General features: G+C 42.8%; 1 long non-coding RNA gene across 2 annotated transcripts; it reads right to left on the minus strand.

The window, feature by feature from the left end:
• Positions 1-1,949: 1,949 nt before the first annotated feature.
• On the minus strand, positions 1,950-25,011 carry LOC310678745. 2 transcript variants are annotated; one of them, XR_014511926.1, is made up of 3 exons: positions 7,060-7,433; positions 4,556-4,696; positions 1,950-2,282 (listed from the first exon to the last, which is right to left on the minus strand). It is a non-coding gene; the product is annotated as an uncharacterized lncRNA (long non-coding RNA). The 2 variants fall into 2 exon arrangements; XR_014511927.1 differs by lacking the exons at positions 1,950-2,282; positions 7,060-7,433 and adding exons at positions 10,111-10,230; positions 24,823-25,011 and having other exon boundaries at positions 4,673-4,696.
• Between the last annotated feature and the right edge of the window lie 1,354 nt (positions 25,012-26,365).

Here is a 26,365-nt window from a genome sequence, read left to right on the forward strand (position 1 = left end):
TGAGGCCCCATGACTCATGTCAGGGCCTGGGTAAAGAAACTCATCACCATTGTCATCATTTAATAGTTGCCCAAGAACAAAAACAAAAAACAAAACAAAACAAAACCCTCTAGATGCTCTGCAACATGTAAAAAGCAATGTGCGTCCTGTACTTAAGCTAAATGTACACAAAAGACATAATAAAAAGGGAAACTAGAGAGAGGTATTTATTTCAAGTATTATCATACTCCTCAGAATTTCTAAGTAGTTTGTTTTACATACTATTTATTTTAAGAAGCTTTATTTTTGTATAACAATGCAGAATAATATAATGTCCCATTATGAATAAGGCCTTCTCTATGGCAACACCTAAGCTGTAGTATTCCCTCCCTACCATATGTCTGGTACATACGTTATGCAGTTTTCACTGTATGCGGGAGACAAACCTCTTTGCCCTGGCCTTTGGCAGTTGAGGTGTATACTTTAGGAACCATCCTATTTTCTTCAGTGTAATTGGCAAGGCTTAAAGCCAAAGACCGATATAAGAGATACATGTTTTATTGCGGGTAGGGCAGATGAAGGTGTCTGCTTTTGCTGCTACAGGTAAACCGTGGCATTTCTTCTCTCTGCACTCCTTGTCTGGTCACTGCTTTGTATACTACTACTACTACTACTACTACAATAACAATAACAGCATATTCATGTCATAAGTAAATGACAGCACAAACCAAACCTGCCTGGATGAAAGAGTTTGCATCTGGCGGATTTTCAGCTTTCCCAGCTAAACCTGGGCTCAATGAGGACTACAGGGACGTGGTTGGTTCTGTGGTCTAAACCACAGAGCCTCTTGGGCTTGCTGATCAGAAGGTTGGCGGTTCAAATCCCCGTGACAGGGTGAGCTTGGTCCCAGCTCCTGCCAACCTAGCAGTTCAAAAGCACAACAGTGCAAGTAGATAAATAGGTACCACTGCGGCAGGAAGGTAAATGGCGTTTCCATGCGCTGCTCTGGTTTCTGTCATGGTGTTCTGTTGTGCCAGAAGCAGTTTAGTCATGCTGGCCACATGACCTGGAAAGCTGTCTGTGGACAAATGCTGGCTCCTTCAGTCTGAAGCGAGATGAGCGCCACAAATCCATAGTTACCTTTGACTAGACTTAACCATCCAGGGGTCCTTTACCTTTACCTTTTTTTTTACACTAGCATAAGTGGGTTAAACCACAGAGCCTAGGACTTGCCGATCAGAAGGTCGGCGGTTCGAATCCCTGCGACGTCAAAGTGCAAGTAGATAAATAGGTGCTGCTCCAGCGGGAAGGTAAACGGCATTTCCGTGTGCTGCTCTGGTTCACCAGAAGTGGCTTAGTCATGCTGGCCACATGACCCGGAAACTGTACACCGGCTCCCTCGGCCAATAAAGCGAGATGAACACTGCAACCCCAGAGTCGGCCACGACTGGACCTAATGGTCAGGGGTGCCTTTACCTTTTTAAGTCCCTCATCTCATCTTAGCTAGAGATGCACTGGCATAAGTCCCTTGCCCCAACTCATCCAGCTGGGCCTCTGCTAGTGGAACTTTAGCTGATGTAATTGATGCTGACATTAAGTCACAAAGTAGGATGTTCTGAGGCACAGTGGAGCAAGGAAAGACTCAGTCTTTCCAAACTCAGTCATGCAACCTAGAGCCAAATCCTCAAAATCAGACCCACACTCACCTGCTGCCTTAGCTGGCAACAGCCCCTCCCAGAGGCTCCTGAACAGAATTTGAAATACAGCAGCTTCTTATAGTTAGGATTGCTCTCTTAATGACTAAAATCAAACAAAAGGTGAAGAAAAGCTCGGATGATAAAGAGCTAGATGCACACTGAAGGACTGAGTATGGAAGCAATTATTTTTAATCTGCTTTTAATATACAGAAAACAAGTCTAAACATTGCTTCAGCAGAGTAGGCTTGACAACAATCTATCCAGATGTCTGTTTGTTTGTTAATTAACATATTTATAATCTGCACTTTCATAGAAATATATATCAAGATGGTATACAACATATAAGAATAAAACCACCAAAAAGCATTCACAAAATCATAATTTAAAGCACCCATAGACCACTAATAAATACTGATTAGTTAAAAACAGAAAATTCATATTGCAAAGGCCCTTCTAAACTATAGTTTTCCTAAGATGTCTGAAAGAAGGAAGGGGTGTTTCCTACGGAACTTCTGCTGGTCTGGAGTTCCACAGGCTCGGTCCATAGTAATAGCCAACTAAACCTCAGAGGCTCGAGGAACCACCAGAAGTACCCCATCAGATCATCTGTGATCGAGGTGGAGCAAAAGGAATTAAATGCTGCAACAGAACTTAGTTGAATACCACTTATCATTCATTATTGGGACAGGGCTAAAGAAAGAAATGTGTCTTCTGCCAACCCTTGGAGTTTAGACCAACTGCATATATTGCATACAATGTAGCACTAAGTTAAAGTCACTTAGCAGTAGACTTGTTCCACTGGTGAAATATTTTGCTCTAGCGCAAGGTTGTTGCACAAGAGAATACACAAGCAGGTTGCTGGTAATTCTGTTGCACAATAGATTCTACAATCTGTTGTGCAACTTGTTTCTGCTAGTGCAACTGTTACACTGAATTCTTTTATTGCGCAAGAGTCTTGTTCTGGTGGATGGAGAACATTGGATACAGTCTTCTCCCTTTTCTGTTTCCATTGAAAACCTAAGTTTTATGGCTGGCCTTCAAATTTTCCCCAAGAGTTTAAGATAAATCAAGAAGGAGACTATCAGGAAGCCTGTTTAGGAATCACTGCTAATAGTCATGCCAGCTCATTCTTTCACCTGCTGTTTTATTATACTTTCTTTTGACTGGGGTTGAGGGATGTTTACCAGCTTGCAATTAAATGAAATCGTTTAGTTCTGTTCATTTTAAAGAAATTGGCTGTTGAGGGGGGTGTTATTTCAAAGTCATCTCTCTGACTCAAAAGTTCACGAAACTTTCCACTTGCACTGTGAGGGAGTCTTGCAGGTGGAATATTTCATTTGTCGGAACCTGTCAGAATACGCTGAGCATGACCAAGGGTGATTTACCCATGGAAGGGAAAACAAAAGTTAACAAAAGATATCATATCTGTTATACAGATTAACAGATCTCTGCTAGCTAGCTTCCGTGGTCCTGCTGGAACGATTTCAACTTTCTGTTATGCTTTTCTATTGGAAGAATGATGGACTAGGCATTAACACAATTAACCAAAGCTGAAACCAATGTTTGAGGAAATGCACCCCTATTCATCTGGATTTGTTGGTGTCACTGGCCCAAATCAAGACAAGAGATTCCCCCCACCCCCTGATTTTTCCTGGGCAGACAGTTCTCAAAGTGTGAGAAGAGATATTATTTAGCAGTCATGCAACCTTCTCTCCAATTTCTGTCCCTCGGTTAGAGTAGGGTGCACAAGTCCTCTTCAGGTGATCGCATCAAGAATTACATAAACATAAGTTGGTGTAGGCAGTGGCATAGTGTGGGTTGTCAGCACCCGGGGCAAGGCAAGTAATTTGCGCCCCCCCCCCGCTGCACTGTCCCTCCCCCAGATAGTCCCTCGCTCTCTCTCCACACCGTACCGCACGCCTGGCACCCTCCCCTCCACAGTGGGTGGCGACCCGGCGGCTCGGATGGATTCGCACAGCCAGCACTGCAGTGAGAGAGAGTGAGTGAGCCAGGTAGGGGCAGAGAGCTGCGAGTGTGAGCGTGCCCCCCCAGATGTTGCGCCCAGTGCGGCCGCCCCCCCCTGCACCCCCCACGCTATGCCACTGGGTGTAGGGATGAGTGGACTAGCTCTACGCCCTTCTGTACTAATGGAGGTTCCCTGAATCAGACAAAGACGTCAGTCTTGCAAATTTCAGTGGCGCCAATGTAAGGCCCCATTCCATGGGAGGGGCAGAAATTGCCTGTAAGGGTGGCATAGAAATATTGTTTTGAATCCCATGCTACGCCAGCAGGGTTCCTCTGGTGCAATGGGGCTTCTGTCTCCTCTCCTTCCTCTGTGTGCCCCCATATCTGGTCTGGAGGGTGCACCAAGCCTCCAGAACTTATTTTGGCTGTGTGCAATAGGCTGAAGGGAATAGGAGAGGAAGCAGAAGTTCTGTTGCTTGCATGAAACTCCCTTGTGCCAGCGGAACTGCAGCATTAGCCATAACCCACAGGAAATTAATACATACATAGAACAATATTTGGGCTTTGCAACCCTCAAATATTATTAATGCTGTTTCAGTAAATCCTTCCCAAGGCGTATGTTCGAAGTTACATACAGCACTTGTTTTAATCTCAGAAACTTGATTCTCTGTGCATCCCCATTGTCAACTTTCCATTATTGCTATTCAGCTTCACACTGGGAGGCTGCAAGGGATAATGATTAAGACTTCATGATACCACATATTGCAGCAGCAGCAACAGGAAACCATCTCTAAAAATAGCCTTTAGTGCTCGCATTCCCTCCCCCCCCCCCATAACATGTGCTCTGAGTTGCACTTAATAAATGCACCAGACCAGAAGAATCGGCTGTAATCCACAGATTTCCAATTCTGTACCTGACAAGCCGTTTGCTTCCATAGTTGACTTCAATTTATCTGTGGGCAGGGGGAAAGTTCACTTTATTGAAACTATTCATGATTTTCTCCCCTAGTAGACTGAGGAGTGTCTGTTTGGGCTCACAGTTGCAACCTCTTCACCTACAAAGAAATAGAATAATGGTTTGTATCCAGCTCTGCCGAAGAGAAAATGCTTTTGCACTTTCCGCTGATTCTGGAAGTTATTTCCTTGGAGATTCAGTTGACATAAAAACATGGTTTGAAAACTGGCTCAATACGACATTTCCCCTCACATGAGAAAATACTAAGCTTCCTAGGAAATAACATCAAGCTCACTTTTTTGAGGGGCGGGGGATTGGTTCTGATATAGTTTCAGTCTGATCTTTCAACCGCTGCTCCAGTTTAAAAAAACATGTTTAGCATTAGAGGCAAAGGGGTACTGTGCCATTTATTTGTTGAAAATGGCAAAGCAGTCTCAGTGCTGTGAGGTTACATGAGATGTTGTGCCAATATGTGGGAAACCTCTATTGTGTCCGCACAAAAAAAAAAGAAAAAGGAAAATATCACCCAGTAAGAATATAAGAATATAAGGTGTGTGCTGATCAATGGCCCATCTAGCCCGGCATCCTGCTCTCACAGTTGCCAATCAGATGCCTGTGGGAAGCCCCACAAGCAGGACCCAAACAGCAGAGCTTTCTCCTCTCTTATGGTTTCCAGCAACTGGAATTCAGAAGCATTACTGCCTCTGACCATGGAGACAGAGCATAGCCTTCATGGAAAGTAGCCATTGCTAGTTTTCTGCTCCATGATTTTCTCTAATCCACTTTTTTAAAAAAAGTTTTTTATTTTTACAACAAGAAAGACAAACAAACAAAAAACACAAATACCAAATTATACACAAATTACAAAAATAACCATAGACACATAATATTCTTAGCAGACAATAAAACATCTATTGGTCTTAACACTAAAGACCCGACCTCCCGTCCATTCCATACTTCAAATTCATATTACTTATTGCCAATACACATTTTTTTCTTATAATTAAACTTATTCTCATTAAATCTAATTTCTTATATCTACCTTACAACTATTACTGAAGTTCCTCGAATGCTGCAACATAATTTAAACTACTATATTTATTTTTCAGATATTCTTTGAAAACCTCCCATTTAGAAACAAATTCCTGTTTTGATTTATTCTTTATTTTTTCTGATAAACCATCTAAGATGACGGCGCGCTAAGATGGCGGCGCGTGTAGATGCTGCGGCTGGTTGCTCCTCAGCTCAGAATTTGGCTTTTTTGTCTTGCCAAAATAAACTTGTTTATAGTCGGCAGGACATGTTACTATATTTTTTAATTAGTGTTTTTATGGAGCAACCAAGTTGCCCGAAGGGGGCAATGACAATAAAGATATTATTATTATTATTATTATTATTATTATTATTATTATTATTATTAATTCAGCATATTCTGTCAGCTTTTGGATCCAATCTTGAATAGAGGGGATTTCATTGCTCTTCCATTTTGCTGCGATCAAAACTCTTGCTGCCGCCATGGCATATAAAAAGATACCCTTCCTCTTTTGTGGAATATCCAAATCTGTTATTCCCAGGAGGTAGGCCTCTGGTTTTTTATTGAAATAGATCTTTAGCATTTTTTGCAGTTCTGCATGTATACTCTCCCAGAATACCTGTATTTTCCTACATATCCACCACATATGGAAGAATGTTACTGAGTCTCCGCATCTCCAACAATTACTTGATACATTTTTATACATTTTTGAAAGCTTCCATGGTGTTAGATACCAGGATGTTGCATTCTTTGAAAGTTCTCTCTAATCGTGTAACAATTTGTGAATTTCCAATTGATCTTCCATAAATTTTCCCATTGGGCCATGGTTATTGAGTGGCCAAAATCCTCTCTAATCCACTTTTAAAGTCATCCAAATTGGTGGCTATCACTGCCTCCTGTGGGAGATTGTGTTCTCCCTCAAAGAGTGCACGTATTGCGGTGAGACCTGGAGACTGACCTCCTGTGTTGTGGGTGGGTTGGATTGGTTTGCCAACACCCAGTTTGTAGGTCCTTCGATGTTGGCTTCAATCTGACCAATGGGGTGCAGTCCAAATGGATCGAGGGACCTATTTATACCCATGTATGTGACCCAGAGCTTCCTCTTTCGGTACGTGCATTCGGAACACCCGCCCACCTGTCCCTATATTTAGGGCAATTTTGCGATTGACCTTGCTATGCCGTCGTGTGTCATCTGTCATTGGGACAGGGGCATGGCAGGAATTTTCCCCACTTGGCTGATTGGCTGTTGCCATTTGGGTTTCCCCTGCCACGTAGCAAATTGTCACAACTTGTAAGGTTGTGGATAGGCTCTGGTTCATGTGACTGGAATGGGAGAACGCTCTCGCCATCCCTATGTGAAGGGTATTCCATTGAAGGAATCCAGGGACTCAGTGGTTTGATCAACTCCTGGGAGAGGGTTGTGCCCATACCTGAGTCCAGGGAGGCATCTGGGTGGTGAACAGAGTCTGTTCCCAGCTTTTCACCTTCCCAGGTGTTCACCCTTGGCTGACCTATGCTGGTGCCCTGGGTCAGCGCTGCCTGCAAGAGTGCAGAGAGCTAGTCAAACCAGAGCCTATGCAACCAGTCACTTTCTGTAATCAATAAAGTTGTGGCCTAAATTCTGCCAAAAACCAAAAGTAAAATTTGAGTCATGCATGAATTTATTTAGGGGGGAGGTCTCTGGTTCTGAACACGCAACCAGTTCCATAGTTCAACTATGCGTTTAATGCTTTCTTTTATCTGTCCTGGATCTTCAGCTTCATTGGATGCCCATGAGTTCTGTTGTTATGAGGGGAGTGGGGACATTTCTCCATCCACTTTCTCCATGCCCTGTATAATCTATAAATTTCATAGATCATACAATCATAGAGCTGGAAGGGGTCACGAGGATCATCTCATCCAACCCCCTGCAATGTAGGAATCTTTCACCCAGTGTGGGGCTCAAACCCATGATTAAGAGTCTCATGCTCTACCATATGAGCTAATTTCTCTCATGTCATCTCTTACCTGTCTTTTTTCTGGAGCAAAACGTCCCAAACAGAGGTACCTTTCCTTGATGATTTTGATTGCTTTCTGCAACTCTATGATATCCTTGTTAAGGTGAGGTAACCATTACATCAACACTTGTATCTCACAGAATACATTGAACATGCAAGTATTCAAATCATAAACCCCATATACAAGTCCACTAAGATGGGGAGACCAATGTGGTACCTTCAAGATGCTATTGGGCTCCATCTCCCATATTTTCCAGGCAGCACGACCAATGATCAGGGAAGACAGAACTTGCAATTCAGGTGCAGGGAACCTTTGGCCCTCCATATGTTGCTGAACTACACCTCCCATCAGCTCCAGCTAGCAAGGGCAATGGCCAAGGATGATGGGAGTTGTAGTTCAGCAACATATGGAGGGCCAAAGGTTCCTGACACTTATTGTAATGCTACAAACATCTGGACTATTGGTCATGCTTGCTGGTGCAATGGGAGTTGTAGCCCACAAAACCCAGAGAGCACCATGTTGGCTTTCCCTACTCTACATTATACATCTTTCATAAAGCATTGCTCTTTTCAATACACTCGTGTCATTAAAATGTCCATAGCTGCTGTTTCAATGGGTTTCACTAAGGCTGAACATTTTCAGCAGGAGGAAATAAATGCAACAAATATGAAAAGTAAATGACAAATTGATTTATAGGAAGCCTTGATGAACTTATTAAGCATGCCACAAAAATTTTATTACAGATTATTAATGTCTGGTTTTTCTTCTAAAAAAACTTTATGCCATATGACTAATATCTGCTTAGAATACCAAAATATTTTATTTTTAAGACTCATGAAATATATCTGCTTAATTTCCCCCCACTTCCCAGTTTCTTTGTTTGGGATTTCTGCATTAGTATTTATCACACAAATTCCATTCCATTGAAAGCTTCCCCTGTAACAGAAGAAAATAAAGTAACATGTGGCGAAAAATAAAAAAAATAAAGTAAAAAAGGAATGATGAAAATCAAAACAGGTTTATCTCTAGGGGTTGTTACTTGGGAATCAAGCAAGGAAAAAACAGGCTATTTGTTTTGATTTATATTGTTGTGAATTTGCTGTCTGATTACTGTTGAATGGGTGTATCATTATGGTTTTGCCTAAAGTGATTCTGGGTGGAAGGCAGAGATCTGATACAAAATAAACTTCATGTTCTTTAATAGCCATGGCCTCAACAGCCAATTTGTCTGCAGGGCTGTGGGGTGGGGTCTGAGACTAGTGCTTGGCAGATCATGCAAGAAAAACAGCTGGAAAAGACTGGGAGAAGTTGCTCCCCTACTGTCCACTTTGTGTGGAAGTGACATCCTTCATTCCCTCAGTTTTTGCAAAGAATCCAGATGAGGTCATTGCCAACCCATTACATTTCACTGTTGTCTATGTGTGTTTTCATTTGTGATTTGTTGCAATTCCCCCCAATTTAAAACACAATTGCAGTGCCAGCCAGCCCACTACAGAATGACAAAATATAAGTGAGGCTTTCAGGGCTATTGTGTCTTCATAAGTTTTCTCTTTGTGACTTTTGCCCCTGTCGTTGCTTCCTGTTCAGTGGGGACACAGCATTACTGAATAGCCCCTTAATTAATTAGTTCCCGTTCTCCCAAATATTATTTTGGGGGGTGCTTTAATTACTGTTTCCTCTTTAATGTCTACTCTTTATTTTATTTCTGATTCAAATAAAACTATTTTGCACTAAGTAGAAAATAATAGAATAGGAAATTATCTTCCTCCTCCCCTGGCCCAATCTAGACTACAAGGAACTGATGGAATTACGGGCAATTCATATTAACATTGTGGGCATGCTCAGTAGAAAGCAATAAGAGACAGAAACCCAGTAAACATTATGGAAATATATTTTTTTCACTGAGATGGGTAGTGTTGAGCAACATGCAACATTATAAGAAGTGCCTTGTGGAAATATCATTCTAATTTCATTTCCAGCTGACTGTAGAAGACCAATGTTTCAACCACACAAAAGGAACTTTTTGTGGAAGCAGCTAGAAGGAGGAACAGAGAAAGATGAATCAGCTTATGGCACAGGTTCACTTTTAGGGGTCATGTTAACTTCTGCTTATGCTCACTGGTGAGATTTTCACTTTTCTTTTATTACATTACCGTACTGCATTCCCTCCCCCTCCCCCGCCAAGGAGCTCAAGTTGGCATACATGGTTCTCCTCATTTTTACCCTCAAAACAGCCCTGTGAGGTAGGTTAGGATGAGAGATAGTGGCTGGTCACATTGAGTTCATACCCAGGTCAGAGTCCAATGCTCTAACCATTACACCACACTAGCTTTCCATGGCCCCTTCCTCAATTTGGCATATGGCAGGGGGAGGGCCATTGGGCAGGAGTCAAATAACAGTTTACAGGGGGTTGTCTAAAAGCCTCGGCTCTGGGGTGCAGGCAGGACTTACTAGAGTGCTACACATCATGAGGGACCAGGTACCTGGATATTTGCCTTATGACAAACCAACATCAGATAGGGCTGTGATCAATAAAAAGTTGTGGCCTTGTTAAATACATTCCTTCAGTCAGTATGCTCAGTGGTCCTGGACTGCTTGCTCACCTGTGCAAGGGGCACAAATAAAATATTTACAAAGACGCCATAAGTCTCTCCTGTTCTCTTATCCCCAGCAAACAAAGCCAATTAACACTGCAAAACTCCTCGCAATATTTCTACCTAAACCTAATATTCAGAGAAGTACAAGACTGTTTTTGTATCAAAGTCTGCTAACTTAAATTAGACATACAATAAGGGAAACTGGGTGGCGAAGAACAATAGCGGCAAACCGTCTCCTCCCTAAAAGAGGGCAGTGAGACCTGGAGACCAACCTCCTGTGTTGTAGGTGGGTAAGACTGGACAGCCACAACACCCGATTGATAGGTCCCTTGTTGCTGGGTTCAATCTGGCCAGTGGGGTGCAGTCCAAATGGATCGAGGGACCTTTATATACCCATGCATGGGACCCAGAGCTTCCTCTTTCGGCTCATGCATTGGAACACCCGCCCACCTCTCCCTATATTTAGGGCATTTTGTGATTGACCTTGCTATGCCGTCATGTGTCGTCTGTCGTTGGGACAGGGGCACAGCAGGAATTTTCCCCACTTGGCTGATTGGCTGTTGCCATTTGGGTTTTCCCCTGCCACGTAGCAAATCATCACAACTTGTAAGGTTGCAGATAGGCATTGGTTCAGGTGACAGGGATGGGAGAATGGTCTCGCCATCCCTATGTGAAGGGTATTCCGTTAAAGGAATCCAGGGACTCAACTTGATTAGGTCAACCCCCGAGACCTAATGTCTGTGCCTGAGTCCAGGGGGGCATCTGGGTGGTGAACATAGTCTGTTCCCGGCTGTTTGCCTACCCAGGTGTTCACCTTTGCCTGACGTATGCTGGTGCCCTGGGTCAGCACTGCCTGCAAGGGGGTAGGGAGCTGGTCGAAACAGAGCCTATGCAACCACTCACCTTCTGTAAAGTTGTGGCCGAAATTCTGTCAAAAACCAAAACAAAAATTTGAGTCAAGTGTGTCTTTATTTAGGGGGGAGGTCTCTGGGTCTGAACAAGCAATAACAGCCCAGGAATAACCACCTCCTTAGCAGATTTTCTGCTAAGTAAAGCATGGAGCCATTTAGCTCACATCAGACTGGCAACTTCTTTCTGGCACAGATCATTCCTGCATCCTGATCATTTTTAATGGAAGGTACTAGGTTTTACATGCAGCTGCTATGCTACAGCTTGTTAAAAGCAAGCAAGCCCCTTTTGAAAATAATAGTGTTCCATTATAAATGCAGTGATATATTTAACTTAAGCATGTGATGTTGTGATCAAAGCTTTTTTAACCTGAGTTATCTGAAGCACTATATCCCAAATTTTCAGGCCTGGGTTATATCCTGTGTGGAGTGGCATGGTTGCAATTGCCCTGCAGTTGTTTCCATGCCACTCCCGCTGTCCATGCAGATAAAAAAGAGCAACAAAAGGTTTTGTATTCTATAGCTCTACCCTGTTGCATGTCGATTGCACATTGCCCAGTCCTCATCATTAGGAACAAAATTACTTATTTGTTGCTGTTAACTGGATAGTCTCTTGGTCATTTTATGCAGTGAGGACAGGCTTTTGCAAAGTAGGCTTCCATTTTGTTTAATTTTTATTCTTCCCCATCAGAGGTGACAAAAATAATAACTGTGCATATGTGTGTGCACACTCGTGCACCTGCAAACCAGGTAAGTCAACAGCTCTAATCAGTCCACACCTGAAAGCTTCACAAAGAAACTGCAAAGAAGCACTTTTAGAAGTAGGAAGAAAGCAGGGAAAACGTCAGAGTATACAGTGCTCTGGGAGGAATGGTGTCAGCTTCTCTGGAATAAATGAGAGTGCAAATGGCGTTCCTAGTGGAGAGCGTTCCTAATGTTGAAGCCACCATGATTAAGATGGATTGTGTGGTTATGTACCACAGTAGTACTGATAAGCCCCTGATACAGTAAGCAGGGAGGAATGAGGGGATGCTGGCAAATGCATGTAAATGAGGCTTAATAGTATCACCAGACTCAGAACTGGAAAAACTTCATCTGAAGCACAGTAAGCAGCATTTCAGAGCCGGGTTTCAAGATGTTCTGGGAAGTATTTACAGGATTACTATATAGGCGCGGTACGTTTCTGGAAGTATTTGGAGGAGAGCCATAAGAATAATAAAAGATCCAGAAAGCATCTCATATATGTAAATTGTGCATGGAAATATTTGGAGAGGAAAACATCAAGAGAGAATGTACTGCTCCTTATAAATATTTAAAGGGTGTTGAAAAGAGAGAAGAGAACCATTGTTCAAAATATCTCCTGGGGATAGGCAAGTAACAGTGGGTTTAAAATATGTGAAGGTCAGTTTAGGGAAATTGCATAACTATAGCACTATTGTAATAGTGGAAGGAGACGGCTGAACTTTCTTCCTTGGAAGTTTTCAATAGAGCAATGTCAACAGGTATCTTGAGGATGCTTTCGATCAGGGTTAAGCAACATGATTTCCTCCTGATGCTGTTGAACTACTGTTTTCATCATCCCTAGCCAGCATGGCCAGCAATCAGGCATGATCAGAAGTTGTAGCTGAACTAGGATCTGGGAGGCCAAAGGAAGCCCCACTTCCTGGGTGCTGAAGATTCTTTCTACCACTAAGCCACTGATAGGCTGAGGTATGGCAATCTTACTGCTCTTGTTACTTGCCTTAACCAGAACTCTGATATTTCAAATAATGCCCCTCCTTTTTTTTGCAGGAAGAGTATCCAGTGGGAAACTGTTCAGAATTGTTTCATACATTCCAATAAGCATTAAAACCTGCTTGTGCAAATGGCAAGCTCACATGAACAAAGTTATGATGGATTTGTTTTGATGGTTTTGACTCTGGCGAATCAACAAAAGAGAACCAGGATAATTAGATTGCTACAGTATGTTGTATTTAGAGCTGCCTAGGAACGTACTTCGTAAGTTGAATTGATTCAAAATGCAGCTGCCAGCCATATGTTAACTGGAGCCCACAGGCCTGATCGGGTATTATGCCACCTTTATTGGCTACGTAAAAGTTTCATTTATTTGTTCATTTTTTAAAAGAAAAGAAAAGAAAAGCACCTTGCAATTCTAGACATAGTTACTAGTAAATAAGCTCAATTGAACCCATTAGGACTTACTTTTGAGTTAAAATACATAGGATCAAGCTGTAATACAGGATCATGCTGTTAACTTGATTGCACTATTGTGAGGTTGATTTATATTCTGACAGTCACTTTGGGGCATTCCCTCCCCCCCCCCCCGAAATGGAAAACGTAGGATAAAAATACTTTGAAATAAATGAACTGCAGAAAGTAGCATTGGGAGATTTTTGTTTGCTAGAACATGCTTGAAACCTATTATAATAAGGATCTGTTTTAAGTGTATTTTAAGCACAAAATATGTTTATTTTATTTTATAATAGTAATAGTAATAGTAATTAAAGAAAGAAACACCAATGTAATGAAAATGAATAGAATGCAATCATAGAACGTCTTTTGGGATTAGAAAATAAAGCCACAAGTTGCTTTTTTCTCACTGCAGAAGTCAAGCTGCACTACGTCACACAAATACTTCCTGTGACTTTGCACAGCCCACCTGAGTGGACCATTTGCATGAGAAGACTTGAACAGTGCAGTCATGTGCACTGTTGTGTTCAATGGAAGCTGCTCCCAAATAAATGTGTTTAGGATTGCAGCCCCACGCTCATTAGGATGCAGGTACTAGCAGCCAATTACAATCCCTTCATGCACACATTCTGCTAAGTTTGCAAAGATAATAGATTGTTTCTGTTGCCACATTGATTAATTCAGGGTTTTCCTCACACCTACACAAACACTGGATCTAGTGACTAATAACCTGATTGTCATCTTAATTTTATTAACTCTCTCCTATCTAGCAGAATATCACCTTAGACAGATTTGTTTAGCAGAGTATTACCTCTGCCCTGCTTTCCTTTTAGACCACCTATTTAATTCTTCTTTAGCTAGGCCACAAATGGCAGGTTGATGTGCCGGCCAGTATGCCACAAATTGATCCATAACTCTGCATCTGGCCTCTGCTAGTTCCACATCTTCATTCCACAGATTCCTAACCTTTGTGAAGAAGAAGAAGATCGATTCCTTGATACTTTCATGCACAGCTGGAGATGGTAGCATTTCTTACTGTTTGTCTCTAGGCTGCAGAATAAGTTAGCTGGCTGTAGAGACATTGGGCTTTTATTTATCATTTATTTCAAATATTTATATCCTGCTTTTCCAGTTCATGAGATACTCAAAGCACCTTACCACGAAATGTTGAAAACAATAATCAGGTCAGATAACTAAAAAGCAATTCGTGAAAAGGGCACAGCAGATTCAAGGAGCTAGATCAGGTGGTTATTCTTCAAAGCACTCTTGTGCAAAGAAAATAATGACAGCAAAGCCTAATAATTTTCATTTGTTAAATGACCCGCTATATGACACTGACGTTTTTGATAGATTTTAATGCTCCTTGCTTGTCGTTTGCAGACTTGGATCAATAAAAAGGTTTGTAGCCTTTTGATAGCAGCAGATGTAATCTTGAACAACCATAAACAATGCCTGGTCAAATAAGTGGTGACATCAGGGGATGGGGAATACTTGGAAGACAAAGAGAAACTAAAGCAGGTTCTATATCAGTATTCTCTAAGCTGGTGTCCTCCAAATGTGTTAGACTCCAACTCTTATCTTCCTTACCTAACGTGGGCAATGACCAGGGAAGATGAGAGCTGAAGTTCAACAATATCTGGAGAGCAACTGTTATCTACCTCTTGTATAAACTGTAAAGATCAACAGATGATATTCTAGCTATATCTACTGATGAGTGTATGTTAGTTGCAAGATATGATTTGTACCCAGCTTTGGGAAGTAGCCCATTTCAGAGCCAGTCTGCGTCTTTCCAATTTGACTCATTATTTGGGACTAAATTATATCCGTTAAGAATGAACCCCCCATTCATTATAATAGAGTCTAAAATTGCTGTATTCCCATCCCCACCCCCTTTTGCTGAAGTGGATAATATTTGCATGCATCAATTAAGCCTGTCAGTTTGTAGGCAGATACATCATGGGGTATTTATACAGGGCATCTTCAAATCTTTGCCTTTCTACAAAATAAAAAGTCTGTTATAGTTTATACCATAATTGGATGCAACTTGCAGGGGATGAAGCCTGCCAAATTTCAGAATAATAGTTGAAAAGCTCATCCACCTCTCCAACCCCTCTCTGCATATTCCCTTTGTCAGTTTGGTTTCACTTTTCTATAGAAGACTAAGGAGCAACCTTGATCCTACTTGAGATTCTTTGTTAATGGTGCAATCCAACTCAGGCATGCCAAAAACTGTCCCCAAAGCACCCCTATCCACCTTGAAACCTGGGAGATACACAGAGCTGATGCACACCCCTACCGAATACCCCTTGTTGTTGTTGTTGTTTAGTCGTTTAGTCGTGTCCGACTCTTCATGACCCCATGGACCAGAGCACGCCAGGCACTCCTGTCTTCCACTGCCTCCCGCAGTTTGGTCAGACTCATGTTTGTAGCTTCAAGAACACTATCTAACCATCTCGTCCTCTGTCGTCCCCTTCTCCTTGTGCCCTCCATCTTTCCCAACACCAGGGACTTTTCCAGGGAGTCTTCTCTTCTCATGAGGTGGCCAAGGTATTGGAGCCTCAGCTTCATGATCTGTCCTTCCAGTGAGCACTCAGGGCTAATTTCCTTAAGAATGGATGCGTTTGATCTTCTTGCAGTCCATGGGACTCTCAAGAGTCTCCTCCAGCACCATAATTCATAGCACTGTAGAGTTGGAAGGGACCCAGAGGATCATCTAGTCCAACCCCCTGCAATGCAGGAATATGCAGCTGGTCCATACAGGGATCGAACCTGCAACCTTGGCGTTATCAACACCATGGTCTAACCAACTGAGCTATCCAGCAGTAGCACTCAGGCCTGATTTCCTTAAGAATGGATACGTTTGATCTTCTTGCAGTCCATGGGACTCTCAAGAATCTCCTCCAGCACTGTAATTCAAAAGCATCAATTCTTCGGCGATCAGCCTTCTTTATGGTCCAGCTTTCACTTCCATACATCACTACTGGGAAAACCATAGCTTTAACTATACGGACCTTTGTTGGCAAGGTGATGTCTGCTTTTTAAGATGCTGTCTAGGTTTGCCATCGCCTTTCTCCCAAGGAGCAGGCGTCTTTTAATTTCGTGACTGCTGTCACCATCTGCAGTGATCATGGAGCCCAAGAAAGTAAAATCTCTCACTGCCTCCATTTCTTCCCCTTCTATTTGCCAGGAGATGATGGGCCTAGTGGCCGTGATCTTTGTTTTTTTGATGTTGAGCTTCAGACCATATTTTGCACTCTCCTCTTTCACCCTCATTAAAAGGTTCTTTAATTCCTCCTCACTTTCTGCCATCAAGGTTGTGTCATCTGCATATCTGAGGTTGTTGATTTTTCTTCTGGCGATCTTAATTCCGGCTTGGGAGTCATTCAGCCCAGCCTTTCGCATGATGAATTCTGCATATAAGTTAAATAAGCAGAGAGACAACATGCAGCCTTGTCATACTCCTTTCCCAATTCTGAACCAATCACTTCTTGTCCCACATAGAGATTTCTCAGGAGACAGATGAGGTGATCAGGCACTCCCATTTCTTTAAGAACTTGCCATAGTTTGGTGTGGTCGACACAGTCAAAGGCTAGTCAGAATACCCCTTGGTTTGCTTCAAAACCATTTGGTTGGGTGTTTTTTTTTAAGCTAGTCTTCCCTCCCTTAAGAGTTCATTTTGTAATACTCCTGAGGAAAGCTAGAATAAAAGCTAAGCAGCTGACAATGGCTACTAGCCATTATGGTTATGTTCTATCTCTGCTGTCAGAGGTGGCATTGATAATAATAATAATAATAATAATAATAATAATAATAATAATAATATTTATTTATATCCCGCCCTCCTTGGACAAGACCAGGCTCAGGGTGGCTAACATCAAATATATAATATATTAAAACATAATATATATAATATATTAAAACATAAGATCCAACAATCAGTTGAAATACAGCTTAAAATCATATTAAAATCAGAATAAAATCAGATGGCAACCCACAAATTATAGCTATAACTATGGAGTTGGGAACATTAAGTGCTCACCAGGCCCAGTTACTTTTTCTGGTTGCATATGAGCCGGTTGGAGGGGCCCTTAAATGCAAGGTCTTGTAAAAACCTCCGCCGGTAAACAACCGCCGATGGTTTCATTCCATGAGAGCAGCGATAGAGGTTGGTGGATCGTAACTTCATCCTCTGCTTGAAGATAAGGGAAGATATGGTAGCGGGCGGATGGAATCTGCAAGACCGGCAGAGCACCGAAGGAATCAGTTTTGCTGATAAGGAAACGAGCAACGGAACCCCCAAGGTATGCTGATTTTATGGGCTAAAAGGGTGAACGCAGATTGAAGATTCTCTGGTTCACAAGAGCTGTTTTCTTGGATTAGAAACGGCACTGAGAGAGAGCCACATTCTTCGCATACCAGGGCCCAGATAAGAAGCTTGTTGTTCAAGTTTGGAATGTCCAGTTGCTAAGCAACGAGACGTCAATCTTTTCAGCTACTTCGGAGATAGCTAGCTAGAAAAGGAAGTAGAAAGTCACTGGCCACCGGAAGAGGCTGGGACTGTGGAGAGGCTGGAAAAATACTGGGTAAACATTCCAGCGTGTGTTTTGACTTATCTCACTACTCTTGGAAGGGACTTTCCAGAGCTGCCTGCGTTTAGCTGCCAGGTGCAAAAAGGCAGTAAACAATCCAATAGACTCTTGGATTTTACAAGGCTTGAGAGTGAGAGCTGAGGCTTGGATTCAAAATGGATACCAAGAAGGGGGGAGGCTTACCTTACCCACCTCCACTGACTAATGACAATTATGCCTCATGGTCAGTAAAGATGAAAGCCCTGCTACAGAATCAGAGGATTTTTAGGGTGATTGAGAACCCCATCCCTGCTGCACCAACGCCAGGTTGGAATTCACAGAATGTCAGAGCCAGGACGGCCATAATTCTGTGTATCTCAGATGATCAGCTCGTGCATGTTCAGGATTTGGAATACGCACGTGAGATTTGGGAAACGCTGCGTAGAATACATCAAAGAGATGCTGGTTCTTCAGCGTTGCTGCATTTTGAGAAGCTAACCAATCTGAGGCTAGCGCCTGATGGAGATGTGCAAGCGCATTTGACAGAGATGAAATTCTTACGCCAGCAGATGGCGCAACGCAATTTCCCTCTACAGGAAGAGATATTCTGCTTCATGATTATTAACAGCCTTAATCGGACTTATAAAACCGTTGCAAGTCAGCTTGGTTCGCTACCAGCGGCCGATCTAACCGTGGAAAGAATCTGTTCAGTCGTTCTGAACGAAAGGGACAGACTTGCTGCAATAGATGTCAAAGACAGGGGGAGAGAAGTTCGGAATCCTGACACCCCCACTGCTATTGCAAGTGAAGAACAGGCTGTTGCTTTGAACGTTGTCCGTTGTTTTAATTGTGGACAGACTGGGCATCTTCAGCGGAACTGTAAGAAGCCACGTCAACAGAAAGGAGCTAAGGGAAGCTCTGCAAAGCCTGAGGCGTCAGGCAAAAGTCGTACCAAGTCCCAGATGAAACCTGGAAAAGCATTGCTGTCAACAAAAGCCGAGTTTTCAATGGAGAACGCTTTTGTTATTGACACGGGTTGCACGCAACACATGACGTCGCGCCGAGGACTGTTTTCAACGTTTAAGAAGCAAAGCTTCACTGTGAAACTGGCCAATGGCCAGGAGCTGGAAGCGATCGGGTTTGGGACTGTGTATCTTGAAAGTCTGAACTTGACTATAAACAATGTGTACTTGGTTCCTGATTTAAAGTACAATCTGCTGAGTGTTTCGCAGATCGCGAAGAAAGGACTGAAATTGTCCTATGATGAAGAAAGCTGCAAAATCTTCAAAGATGGAGAGCTGTATCTTTCTGCCAGAGAGAAAGATGGACTGTATTTGTTGACTTTTGATGAAAGTGATTACAAAAAATGTAATGCTTCTGAATCTAACATGATCTCTCTTGCAGGTACGACGAAGACTACGAGAGTAACCAGAGCTTTTCAGCGAGTGTATGCTGATGTGATTGGTCCTCTAGCACCTTCTAGAGGCAATGCAAGATATTATCTTGTGTGTGTGGATCATTTCTCTCATTACGTGTGGTTATTCATGTTGAGCAGACCACAAGAAGCCTTAGAAAGGTTTAAAGAGTTTTGTGGCAAGGTTAAGAGTATTCATGATGCTAACATTGATTGTCTTTTCACAGATGAAAAGCCAGTTTTTCTTTTACAGGATTTTCAGGATTTCCTGCATAAGAAAGGAATAAGGCACAAGATTGCTGTTTCAGCAGATGCATGGAACAGAAGTGTCTGTGTACAAGTGAACAAAGAATTGCAAAATGGGATGAAGGCGCAATTGCTGAGTTCACATTTGCCACATGAGTTTTGGGCTGAGGCTCTATCATGTTATTGTTACTGTTGGGTGAGAAAGGTTTCCAAAGGTATGGAATGTTCTCCTTTTGAAAAGCTGTTCAAAAGAAAACCTTCTGTCGCACATTTTAAGGTTTTTGGATCTCAAATCAGGACAGAAACTCCAGATGGAGTGAAGAATGCCAGAGGCATTTTTGTGGGTTATGAAAAGGGTCTCTACAGAGTAATTTTGTCTGAATCTGGTCAGGTGATTCTCACAAAACTTCTAGAGAGTGTTCCTGAACAGGAGAGAGTAATTGTTCAGACATTTCCCACTGAGGACAGTTCAGATGATGATGATGATTTTACTGATTACAGTGGTACTGAGAGTGATAGTGATAGCTCGAAGAGCTCAGTTGACACAGTCATTGAGAGGAAATCTCACACGATGGCTAGACCTTCACAGGTGGAGGATGAACCACTGTTTACTATTGGAACTGGTTCTCCAAAGAGTCCTGAGTTTGCTAACTCAGCTGTAGCGTGTGTTACTATTGTTGACAACTCAAGACAGGTTAAAGCTGTGTCTAAGTCAGAGACAGAGACACAACAGGGAGTTGCTAAGCATAACACTACATTCCCTAGCCAAGGAAATGCAGATGCACTCATTCCTTGGAAATCAGACAACCAGAGAGGTACACTGGGGAAACCAGTGGCGGGTAGTTCCAAGGGTGGAACTGAAACAACAGGGGAGTGTTATATGTATAACAACTGTTTGTTTTCTTCTCTGGATCTCGCAGCACACATTGAATCAAATGGGGGAGTATGTTACGATATTGAAGCAATGATGCTGCAAGCTGATTGCTGGGAAAAGTCATGTGATGTTGGGAGTGTCTGTGGGAAACAGACAGCACCGGAATTAGCTCAGAGTGTAATATGAGCTGCACAGGAAGTGCTTGTGGAGTCGTCTGCTGGAGTTTGAAGAGAGCAGACATACTTTTGTAACACTGCAGAGACAGAAATAAATAGCCATGTAAATATGTTTCTGTCTTATCTCTTTCCCCTGCCGGGGGGGGCAGGAAAGAGTGGTGTGTTCTTCTCACGCTGAGGAGGATCGCCTATCGCGACCTCTGACAGGTCCTTGCCGGGAGAGCAGACCGGGAGGTCAACAGGAGACCGAGCCGGGTGCCTGGGAGAGTTGCCAGTTTCTGCTGATAATGGCTCGGAATCCAACACTATATGTCTCTGACTTTTAGCTGATGGGAAAGACAGGTAGGCAGAGGGCTGCTGTGCTCATATCTAGCTTGCAGGCTTCCCACAGGGATCTGTTTGACCACTGTGAGAACAGTATGCCATTGGCCTGATCCAGGAAGCTTGTCTTATCTTCTTACGATGCACACACATCTCCTACCAGTTCCTCCCACAGCCTCCTCAAGCAAGAAAGTAAAACAAAGGAACCTCTAATATGTGAGAAGGGCAAAGGTGGCAACTGATGATGAGGTGGACTCTGCTGAGATGTCTTTCTAACCAAGTTGGAAATGATGTTCTTAAATGTTCTGAAAAGAAGAACGATGTGTAGTTCCATGTGCCTCACAAATTGAATTGAGCAGAGGGAAATACCAGTGTCATGCTCCCAAGTCATGGGTAGGCAAACTAAGGCCCAGGGGCTGGATCCGGCCCAATCGCCTTCTAAATCCGGCCCGGGGATAGTCAGGGAATCAACGTGTTTTTACATGAGTAGAATGTGTCCTTTTATTTAAAATGCATCTCTGGGTTATTTGTGGGGCATAGGAATTTGTTCATCCCCCCCCCAAAAAAAAAATATAGTCCAGGTCTGAGGGACAGTGGACCAGCCCCCTGCTGAAAAAGTTTGCTGACCCCTGTGACTCAAGTCATCATTTCCTTCTGGGAAATATGCACATAGTTTTCTCTGGCTCTCCCAGTTCTATTCAGGAAGCAGAGAAAACTACAAATCTCATGTTCCCTGGCAGGAAGCGATGGCACCTGAGCAAGCTCTAGAGCATAATGTTTGGTTAAGGAGAAGCCTGTGTGCTGTCTCTGTACCAAGCGTTTTCCATTGCTTGTTGTTTCCTCACATATTCTTAAAGTAGGGTTTTGTTTTTTGCTGGACACAGGGTTTTCAGGAAAGGTCAACTGCAGAAGGGGTGAAAACCATTTGTAGCTACTATCTGCATTAAAGGTTTGCTGGGTTTTTTTTTAATGTAAATCATGCACAAGGTGAAAGACAGGTGATTAGTCTACTGAACTGCTTTAATTGGTGAGCTACCTTAGCCCATAATGCAAAACTAACAACACTTAAATTGGAAATGAAAGTGTACACCATTGTAAGTACTATATACAGCCCATAATTAAAACAGTAAAGGGTGTAGTGACATTCCCATTTATTTTACAGATCTGTGAAGAAGGCTAGTATTGTACTATTTTTCTCAAATAAATATTTCAGAATTAATTTTGCAGTTTTCTTTTAAAACAACTACCTTTCTTTTTCTATATTTTATAGTTTGACCGACTTTCTCTTTGTGCATCATGTGAAGAGCCATGATGTTATCATCTGTGCATTTTAATAATAAAAACCCATCAAGCAAACATAAGTAATGACTGACGATGCAACCCAATATTCCGCATGAAGTGTCAATATAAGTTGCTTCTTTTCTAACATTCAGTTTTTTTTTTTAAAAAAAAAAAACATATGTGTGGCCATGGTGCAATATCTTTTTCTATTCTCACTCATGCATCTGACTGCTGAGCCAGTACCAACCACATTTCTTGGAATTCTTAATCTACTGTATTTTAGTATACACTGATCTGCTTCTTGCTATGACTACAAATCAGAACCTCTATTTTTATCTGAACAGATTGTGATGGAGATACATAAATATGCTTTGTTGGATACTGTCAGCATCTCGAGTGCTATGATTTGTTATGCCATTGTACACTGGGTTACAAGTTGATTCCATTAACCCCTCAAATATTTCTCAGCGGTGGTTGGTGGATTCTGGATCTAGTAGGGCAACTAGGCAGCGCCTAGCAGGCAGGGCCAGAGGAGAGTAGTTACAAGGTGCCACACAGAACTGTTCATAAACAATCAGACCTAACCCAAGCCCAAATTTGTCTACCTAGGTTCCACCATATGCAGCAGTGTCTCCATTGATGCTGAGCTGGACAAGTGCATTGGCAAGGCAGCTAGGGCAATGGCTTGCCTCTCTAAAAAGGATATGGCACACTGCAGTGCTAATGTCCAATACCAATATGAAAGTCTACCAGGCTTGCAAACTGAGCACACTGCTTTATGGAAGTGAGTCGTGGGCGATGTCCTGAATCACAGGGTACCTGGCGGCAAGGTGTACACGATTCCATAGCAGATGCTCGTGCTTAGTCTGGCAGGCCAACTGGTCCAAAGTCCAGTCAGAACAGGTTCCTGCCTCTGCCTGATTCAGGGGTCAGGGCATCCGGAAGTCAGTCCCACACTGGCAGGGGCAGGACTGAGGAGGAATGATGGGGACTGCCCTCCCTTCTCATGAACCTTCCCGACAACAGGAGGACAGTATAGATTTAGATCAGTGGTTTGCAGAAGGGCATAGTTCAGAGGCTGCAGAGGGCAGAAGCTGGGAAATATTGGAAGATGAACAGCAGGAAGAAGAAGCACCAGGGGAGAGACAGACGGCAGACTCAGTGTCCTTGGAAAGATTTCCTGACCCCCCTTCAACCAGGACCAGACAGGCATTGAGGATAGTAGAACAGAGAGCTCAGCGGCAGAAGGCTCAGATTAGCCAATGCAGGACTGATGTAGAATAGGGGAGATGAAAGGGAGGTGGGACATTACTAGGAGCAATGCTATTTCTATAGAGAGACCACATTCCTTTGTCTCTCGCTCTGATTATTGAATAAACTAATTGGTAAGAACGCTTCCCTTTTTTTATCTGCTTAATCCAGGGGAGCGATCTGATTGCCTGAAGCCTGACACACATTAGCACAGTCCAGAAGATCTCCCTGGAACATCCAGGCTGTGGCCCAACAAGGGCAGAAGTTGACCAGACACAGCATCTCAGCCCTGCTTCCCTTTTATATCTTGCGTGCTGATTGCAGCATCTGAGCTTGATGTGGAATGGGACCCTCACCTGTCCTGAGCCTACTCCAGCTAAGAAATCGCACACCTCCTCCCAGAGCTAGCGAGCCCCACTTGGCCAGCTAGGGAGCTGGGCGATGAGCCTTGCCTGCCTCAGCCTCCTATAGCACCACTCCTGCTGCTCCCTATACCTCAGAGCCCACCATGTTTGTAGAGACAGGGGCCCTTCTGGCTCTGGTGATAGGCCCTGCTGCTCTGGTTCTTGTGCACTGACCCCATTTCCTCGCCATCCTCCATTGCCCCAATTGCAACAAAACACGCATCTTCAGTTTTGGTCTCTACAACCACAGCAGGCACTGCAACCTTCCAATTGTTTGATTTTCCCCTCAAATGTGCACCCCTACATTGTCTCCCGAAACAAACAAGATGCCAACAACAATGGGAAATATGTGTATTTACACCATGTCTTTCTCAAACCATTTCATTAGGAACCTTAGCCTACTCTTACTTGAGACAGCAGTGGCATTTAGGAGTGGAGTTGTGTACAGAAAGTACACAAACAAGCTGGTTCTGTATGATACAAACATTTTAGAAATATTTTCAGTCCGCCCATTGTCTTCTTACCCAGAGAACTCAAATTTTTATATATACAAGCCTCACAAACCCCAAGCTGTGTCCTTTGCAAATGCAGGACAAAGTAGTGATGTTGTTAGCTCTGATGCCATAGCTAAAAGCAAGCAAACAGAAAGCTGGTCGTATGTCAGCCAAATACGTTCAGCCGGAGGATGTGCTCCTGTTTTAAGTATTGATTCAGTACACTTTTACAACAGGCGCACGCAGTGGAGAAACAGCGGGTAAGATTGGCGAGTATGAAAAAGGCAGAGTGATATAAGACATTGTGTGCAAGTATGTGTTGGGGGAATCAGCTACAGGAAGCCGCTTTTTTAAAAAAACACCAATTTGTTTCCTTCATATCTGTCAAGAACTGCACAGGAAGAACCAGGGAGAAGATAGATTTTCAGCTATTTGCCAGGCTTTTTTTTTGGGGGGGGGGGGAATACATACCTGCAGGCCTTATTCAGATCAGAATGATGTTTTGTAAAGATTCACAGGAAGCTGGAAACTACAGCAAGAGGACAAAAGACCACAGGATCCATGGTGTTCCTTGACTAGATGAAAAGACACTTCAAAGTCTATTTGTTTTTAAGCAATGTCTCCCCTTTCATCTTCGTTAATTGTTTTGGAAGATGAACAGTAGGTGCACAATAATATCTCTGTGGAAAGAGAAACCTTTTCAAATGCAGGTGTTTATATTAGTCTAAATTCATATAAAACCAAGCATAATTATGAGTGTTTAGCAGCATGCCTTTAAAATTACTGTCTATAACAAAGGCATATGAAAGTTACCTTTAAAAGAGTAGAAGAAGAATGTTGGCAATTGCTGCAACATCTCATTTTCAGAGTATTTGTTTTGTCCCGGCCTATTATAAGACAATACATATCTGTTTAAGCAATGAAAAACATATTAAGAAGTATAATAGTTCATTTGGCAACAGTTTCATCTTCAGTTGTTCTTTTGTTTCTCTGTACTGATAAGGGAAAAAGAAAAGGCACTTATTCACAAATAAGTCTTCTGTCTTTATTACTGCAGTTATCATTTTTTAATTTCATATAATTAAGAATATTTGGATTCCAAGTCCTTTTGTGCAAACTGAGCCTATTGATTAAAATGTCTTGCAGCTTCAAAACATTAAGGACTAGAGGCTCTTTCTTCCCATGAACTGCATTGTGTAAGGGCTCCAGAATGATCACCTCTAGGGCCTGAATCAGAGAAAATTAAACACAGTATACATACTGACAGCATCTTAAAAAGTAGAGACATCACCTTGCCAACAAAGGTCCGTATAGTTAAAGGTATGGTTTTCCCAGTAGTGATGTATGGAAGTGAGAGCTGGACCATAAAGGAGGCTGGTCGCCGAAGAATTGATGCTTTTGAATTATGGTGCTGGAGGAGACTCTTGAGAGTCCCATGGACTGCAAGAAGATCAGACCTCTTCATTCTGAAGGAAATCAGCCCTGAGTGCTCACTGGAAGGACAGATCCTGAAGCTGAGGCTCCAATACTTTGGCCACCTCATGAGAAGAGAAGACTCCTTGGAAAAGAGGTTGGGAAAGATGGAGGGCACAAGGAGAAGGGGACGACAGAGGACGAGATGGACAGATAGTGTTCTCGAAGCTACCAGCATGAGTTTGACCAAACTGCGGGAGGCAGTAGAAGACAGAAGTGCCTGGCGTGCTCTGGTCCATGGGGTGAGGAAGAGTCGGACACGACTAAACGACTAAACAACAACAACAACACATACTGAAGCATATTAGACATATATACAAGCTCTAGCCCATGCACTTCTAGCGACAAACAACAGTGGAAAGGTCTAATATTGATGCGTGGTTGTCATGACCTGGGACCCAGGTGAGTGTTGTGGCCCAGGGAGTATGTCAGAACCCATAGCAAACACACGTTTGCTCACACCTTCTGTCACAGAACACATTTCTGATACACAACTAACCTCAGCCTGCTTAGTGCGGAGTCTGCATAAGCACGCTATCAC

This window comes from Podarcis tiliguerta, assembly GCF_965153285.1.
Source record: "Podarcis tiliguerta genome assembly, chromosome: 5".
NCBI classification, from domain to species: Eukaryota; Metazoa; Chordata; class Lepidosauria; order Squamata; family Lacertidae; genus Podarcis; species Podarcis tiliguerta.